This window comes from Rhea americana, unplaced genomic scaffold (assembly GCF_003343005.1).
Source record: "Rhea americana isolate MKP2758 unplaced genomic scaffold, rheAme1 scaffold_41, whole genome shotgun sequence".
In the NCBI taxonomy this organism is placed as follows: domain Eukaryota; kingdom Metazoa; phylum Chordata; class Aves; order Rheiformes; family Rheidae; genus Rhea; species Rhea americana.
In genome coordinates this window covers 4,885,392-4,892,364 of record NW_028186546.1, presented here as the reverse complement: position 1 = coordinate 4,892,364, position 6,973 = coordinate 4,885,392, and the positions used below count along the sequence as shown (strand labels likewise).

General features: G+C 40.3%; 1 protein-coding gene and 1 long non-coding RNA gene across 3 annotated transcripts in view; one reads left to right on the top strand and one right to left on the bottom strand.

Moving 5' to 3' along the window:
• The window catches only part of ST3GAL5 (ST3 beta-galactoside alpha-2,3-sialyltransferase 5), a 29,647-nt gene extending 28,634 nt beyond the window's left edge, over positions 1-1,013 (bottom strand). For both annotated transcript variants that reach the window (XM_085314701.1, XM_085314703.1), the window contains exon 1: positions 864-1,013. The gene's annotated coding sequence lies outside the window, so the exon portion shown is untranslated. The remainder of the gene's footprint in view (positions 1-863) is intronic.
• On the top strand, positions 390-1,943 carry LOC146590419 (uncharacterized). Its single transcript, XR_014897023.1, has 2 exons — positions 390-493; positions 1,639-1,943. It is a non-coding gene; the product is annotated as an uncharacterized LOC146590419 (long non-coding RNA).
• Positions 1,944-6,973: the final 5,030 nt, after the last annotated feature.

Sequence of the window (6,973 nt, the reverse complement as noted above, 5' to 3'; positions counted from 1 at the left end):
GCCTTTTTTGGTTTTTTTTTGTTTGTTTGCTTGTTTTTCCTATCAAGTTTCTCTCGGTGCTGGCATTTCCCGTGGCGAGGAAAGGCTCCCTTCCAGCCCCGTCCCGCTGGCCACCAGAGGACACTCACACACAGGCCCGCCTTTCCCTGCAGTCCTCGCCTCCCGGTTTCCCGCTTCCTGCGCAGTACTTTAGGTCCCATCTTTTAAAAAAAAAAGTTGGGATCCACACACACACACACACAGACACACACGCACATCTGTCTCAAAATCGCAAAATTTTAGTTGCTTGTATTTTGCTTTATCTTGCTGAAGATTTTCCGATCTCCAGCTATGACTTAGGAGGTTTTGTTTCTTTTTCTCCTTTGTTTCTTCCCCCCCCCCCTTTTTTAACAGCACCAGTAAAGTGCTTCTCTGATCTGGTGGCACAACAGACTGGTGGAAACGACTGCRGAGAGTGAAAACTGGCCCAATCTAAATTCCAGCAGGAGCATGGGTAATGAACAACTCAAACCGTAAGAAGAATGAACTGAAACAAAAACACAGGAGCAGAGGTAGAAAGGCAGCGTGCCGGCTGTGGGAGAAAGCTGATTAAGCAGGAAAACGTTAAGTCGCCACACATTGTGCTAGCTAAGCTTTTATTTTTATGCATTGCCTATCTCTATTTTTTCTAAAAGTATACCCCAGCCTAGCTGACTGCTCTAAAACAAGAGCAAGAATTCAGACATCGGCAGCAACTAATTTATGGGCACCGCTATTACAGTGCAGAATACCCTGCAGGAACCATGTCAGAAAAGCTGAGAACATGCTTGCCTTAGGACAAAGTAAAACCACAGACATGTTTAAAGGTATAGATGAGACCTAACCTTTTTGACKTACTCCACAAAAGGCTCTTAGACACTGAATCTTGCATCCAAAGCAGGTCCGCGTATTTCTAACCTGGTGAAAGCCAGGAGGTAACTCRCATTCTTGCTGGGTTATTGGAAAAACATCCAGGGAGAAACCACATCAGTGAGGCTGGGTGGAGACCAGCAACAGCCTGGAAGCAGGGGAAATGTTGTCATCTGATGTTTCAATGGGTGCCTGAAAAAAACTGGTGGTGCCATGTCATGCAAAACTGAAAGGGATTTGGTGGAAGTCTGCATAGTTTTACTATGAGAGTGACTGCTTCATGAGAAGATCTGAAAATGTCCACAGTTTTCTGACACATACATGTTTGCCCTTGCTCCAAGTTGTTGATCAGATCATATCCTGAAGCAGGACGGTTTAGACTCCTTTGAATTTCGAACTTAATGTAAACGCAGATGTACTTTTTATCCGTACGTTGTTTCTTTTCGTTACGGTTCTTGCTAGGCTATATTCCTTAGTCTCTTCAATGGATAATGTATCCCTTCTGCGTCCTGTTGGCTGTTTAGTTTAATATTTTTCATTTATAGTCAGGGCTTCCTAGATCCTTGACCTTTTCACTTTCTGTACAGTTCAAAGGAAAATGTATAAATGTCAGAAAGAATATTTCCTTCTCCATTTTTCGTTTGTTGGCTTAATGTAATTGAAACAGAGGACAAAAAGACCATTTAGGACTAGCTTTTACTTTTGGCCCTCCATAATTGCAAGCAACCATTCATTGCTTTGTGCTTACAGATGCAAGCTAGAAGATGCAAATGAAGACCTTSACTTTACAACCATGCCTGCACCATTATGTCCCAGGGTTTGCTACATCAGGCTGTGGCAGCAAAACAACCACACTTTGCAAGCAACTGAAAAAGCAACTGAAACAAAGAAGCATTATAGTCTTCATTTTTCATGAAAATGCAAGGGTGTTGCAAAGAAACAGTTTCTCAATGAATCAGAAATAAATCCTTAATAAATTGGAGAAGAAAATATCATTTTAAGAGAAAAACTCATCTCTGGAGGAAAAAAAAAAAAAAAAAAAGAGAGAGCGAAAACCCGCAGAAAGCGTATCAGAACATGTTCACTTCCACTGGAGTAARAACATGCTATGAAGTGATTCCAGACAGTTTTCAGCTACTCTCGCATTTGCTGCTGCAAACAGAAGCTTTGAAGTGGTGGTGCAATGTATCATGACAGCATATATATTTGAGTTTGGGAACAGGCTGAGGTATGGATTCAAACCACTAGGCATTGACTTGAAGAATAGATGGAGAGAGAGCTGGACAGACTCTCATTGCACGTTATAATAGGGTAGTTCCTGTCATCTCTGAAATCTGTGGTGATAGACTAAGTGATTCTCAGAGATATTTAGGYGACCAAACATGTTAGGCATAAAAAGGGATTTTAAATGCATCTAGGCACTTACCCTACACTGAATTAATGGGAGTTAGCCCCCGCTGCTGGCTTTCCTGGCACAGTCCCGTAACCCTGTGGTCCCACCTGCTGCCAGTGCCAAGACCTGCCGATGCTGCCCCACAGACATGGGGGCCACTATCGCGAAGGGTCTGATTCCAGTCACTGACCCCAAATCCGCCTGCTCATGTCTTTTCAGTTGCTGGCAGCTAGACCTGACTGCTCACATGCAAAACAGAGTGGGAGGTTACATAGCAAGATAGTTAAGAAAGGATTTAATATGAAGATAGACTTGAGYGAGGGGTTCAGGTGCAGGGCTCGGTCAGACAAGTATTGCTTACATGCAACCAGCTCTTTTTATATCCTTCCTCCCTCTTCCCCTCTTTGTTCCTTAGAAGTTTTACACAGTCCTGCAGGCCCCTCCTGGTGTAAAAAAAATCATCATACTCCTTTGGTTTCCTCCTTATCGTTTACAAATTCAGGGGCTGCTCATGCCTGCCGAAGCGACTGAGGGATTAGCTCCTTGTCATTGTCTTCCTTATCGCTTGCCTGCCGGGGTTTCTATCTCTGGGTGCCATGTTTATTGCTTCTCCCTTTGCTTGTTGTTCCCCTTTGCACTGAAGAGGTCCTTGTACTGATAACTTAATAACACAGACACTCTCGCATTCCACAAATCCTTACGTATATGTAGAYCCCTTGTCATAAACAGCATGTAAGTCCATGGCCTGTCAGTCTTCCTGCAACCTGAAACAGGAGCTCAAGATATTATTAATCTCTGTGGGAAGATATCATCAGCATTGGCATTTAAAAGCTAATAGGAAAAATGAACAATCAAATTTGTTACCTGTTATATTGTTGAGATGTTGTGCCAGGTACAAAATACAAAGACAGAACGAGTGACACTAGTGGATGAGTGGTTCTATATGCCAAAGAAAGCTTAGAGTATCTTTCAATTACCAGTTAACAGTGTCAACAAGTAAGATAAAGTCTCAGGGGACTGAAATTCCAGAAATAAATAGAAAAAATACAGTACTAGGACTGCACTACCAGTCAACTAAAACAAGGGTACTAGCAGTTCCAGCGGGAGGAAGATCAGAGAGTCTGCAGGGCAGGAAACACAGTAATGGGAGACTCCAACAACTTGAAAGTAGACCAAAAAAGGAAGAGCAATCCTTGGCTTGGCCCTAAGCAGGGTCATCGTATTATTGACAGAACCACTCTGTAACAGTAMCCATAATATCCTTGGATTCAACAACCATATAGCACAGAGGAGTAATATAAAACAAGACAAATGTTTCATTAAGAGGATGCCAGAGGAAATCTGAAAGAGTTAAATATTTGTAGGTGGCATGGACACTATTTAAAGACACTGTTCTGGAAGCAGAGCAAATGCATACCGTCTATCAATAAAGACCTGAGAATTTCTAAAAGGAAGGATGTGTGTGTAAAAAGCATGGTAAGAGAGATTTGTAGATGAAGAAGGCATCCTTCAACAAGCAAATGTTGTATCCAAATTAGAAAAATACGAAAGGACTATAAACTCTAATGGGTTAAATACTCCCATTAAAAAAAGCATAATGTCAGCCAGAAAAGGAGGTTAAGGAACAACTTGCCAAAGATGCAAAAACTAGTAATAAATCCTGTGAACACATCAGGAGCAGGAAGCCTGCCAGAGTTTGACTGTCTGTCAGGCAAGTAGGTTGTTAAGATGCAGAAGGAACATTTGGAGAAAACACAGCCATAGAAGAAAAACTAAATGAATTTCTGCATTTGTGAATGGCATGGAAGAGCTGGGTAAATTCCGGTAGTGGAACACTAAGGGGAATGATGAGGAAGTCTTGTCTCAATTTAAAATATGAGAGCAAAAGATGAGAGAACATGTTAACAAAACGAACAGTAGCAACCTGCTAAGACCAGATKGTGTTCAACCAAGAGTCTTCAAGCAGCTCAAGGATGAAGTAGCTCATGTACTGACTGCTGTCTATAGCTTCTCACTTAAAACTATCTCAGCACAAGGGGACTGGAAAGTTGCTCATGTGACACCAGTTTTTTAAAAGGGTTTCAGACACAGGATGGAAACTGTCTTCCTGTAGACCAGGAAGCCAACATCCGTACTAGAYAAGTAGAAGCARTGTAAAGAACRGAAGAGAAGTAGTGGTCATGTGGARAAAATGATACATTARGGGAAGACAGTATGATTTTTGTAAAGAAAAGTAGTGTCTCACAAGTCTATCAGCCTTCCCTGAAGAAGTCAGCAAGTATATGGACAAGGAAAATTCTGTTATTACTGATTTCCAAAAGCATTCAACAAGAGTCCTCACCAAAGAAACTAATGAAGATAAACTGCTATGGGTTATGAAAATGGTCTTACATGGACAAATAACTGATTAGAAATAGAGACAAAAACAGAAAGCATAATTATGCAACTGTATACAAATCTGTGATGCACCTAAATCTTGAATTTCCTGTGCAGTTCTAGTATCTCCATTTCAGAAATAATATAGTGGAACTGGAAAAGGTTCAAAAATTTATAGACTGATGAGAGATAACAGAGGGCTGGCAGATAGGGCATGGCTAACTAGATTGGGCCTCTTCGGCTTATAAAAGAGATAATTGAAAGGGAAATACAATGGCAGTCAATAAAATCTTCAGCGCTCCAAATAAGCTACTAGAATTCAAGATTGTTCACTGATTTAGCAGACACAAGAACAGAGATAGGTCAAATGAAAGGAGAACATAGAAGGATCAAACAAACTGAAGGGGATAATTCTTCCTGCAAGCTATAGTTAAGCTACAAAAAGTCTTTGCTTCAGGATATTGTGGATACCAAAACTTTGCATGGGTTCAAAAAGCAACTGAAAAATCATCAAAGACTCTCACTTTAGCTCAGCCAGTTGGTGATTTGCAAGTTGCCTGAGCWGGGAAGGTATTCGGGAGAGAACGTGTTTGCCCTGCTCTTACACTCCTACTTAYATACTATTAGCTACTGTCAGGCTAGATGGAGTTTTGATCTCATCTGTTCGTGGGTTTTTTTACATTCTTATGATTATTTTAGCATAGTCAACCTAATAGTATTACTTCCCAGTCCCAGATCACCCAGCTGTTGAAATCTCCATGAACCCTTTTAGGTCATTAAATAATCCTGTAGGGTTTTGACACCTCCTTTCTGTCTTTGTCTTGTTTTCCTTCACTGTTTCTGGTACCTTAGTATTGTTTTTAGATGTGAATGCATTTCTGGCACTGTCCACTGTTTTGAAAAAATATCTTCCCAGAAGCATTAAAAACAGATTAATGCCTGTAGATGCCTGCCTTCTTCACTTTCRGGGGCGTTCAAGTGGTTAGTACAATTTTAAATAAGGCCCGTATGGAAAGGGCAGTGTTTTATGTAATGTGTTGTTCTAGAGGAAGAAAAAAAAACATCGTATTGCTGGGCAGTCAGTGGTCAAAATGGGTGGATACACAGCAGTCTGCTGTTTTTCAAACACCTATTGTGGCACTGCGTTTTGAAAAGAAATAGTTACACCAGAAATATTCATACTTCCCACCTCAACTCATGCAGACAGTCATAGACTAATGTAATAAGGAAGGATTAATACAAATACGTCATTTGAAATGGTGATAGACTAGATACAAGCTATTTATAAACTTTTGTATTTCTCTGTTTCCTAGAAGAAAGTATTTTCATGCAGTTCATATCAGCTTAAAGCAGTCTGTTAATAATTGTACAAAACCTAAACAGCAGAGATAGTAATGTATATATTAATAATGCATTTACAGAAAAAAAAATATATTAAGGTGCTCCTAAATGCTCAATTAAGCAAACACATAATGCCACAAAAATGGCATAATAGACAGCAAGTGTAACCTTAGATCATTTTATGAGATTATAGATGCCTAAGAAAATTTTGAAGAATACGTGAAGGAAAGCTGTCTGAGAGGAGAAAAACATCCAGTCTGGGTGCCGCAAACAGCTGTTCAGAAAGTTCTCAACCAACTCTTTCTCAGATAGCCATAGGGCATACCTTGGCCTTGCGGCCATCTGTGAACTATCACTCTAGGGAATATTAAGTTAAATCACATCATCYTGAGCCAGAAGAAAGACTTTTCTAGCTTCTTTCTCCCCTTTTTTCTCTCCTTCTTCAGACTTTCATAGAAACTTCCAACAGGATGGCACATTAAAATATAAACTAAAACCAAAACAGCAAGCAAAAGAAGCTAGTCTGTAAATTCTGTAGCAAACTTTCTTTTGAACCTATGCAAATACTACCTTTTCTTATTGACTCTATAACATTACTAATTCCTATGCATCTCCTTTAATAATTATTTTTAAAACCTGATAAAAATCACTGAGACTATTGTTCCTTCTTCCTGACTTTTGTTTACATAGATTAATAGATTTCTTCATAGTGAAATGTAAACATTTGTCTCCTGCTGGCTTAAATTATATCCCTGTTTTTGATAAGCATGTTTACTTATCATATCTGCTCTAACCTTTAGCATTTTTCTGAGGAGGAGCTGTRTAACAACAGCTGTTGAGGTTCAGCAAGGGCAAGTGCAGAGTCCTGCACCTAGGGAAAAATAACCCTAGGCACCAGTACAAGCTGGGGGCTGACCTGCTGGAGAGCAGCTCTGCAGAGAAGGACCTGGGAGGGCTGGTGGATGACAAGTCGAC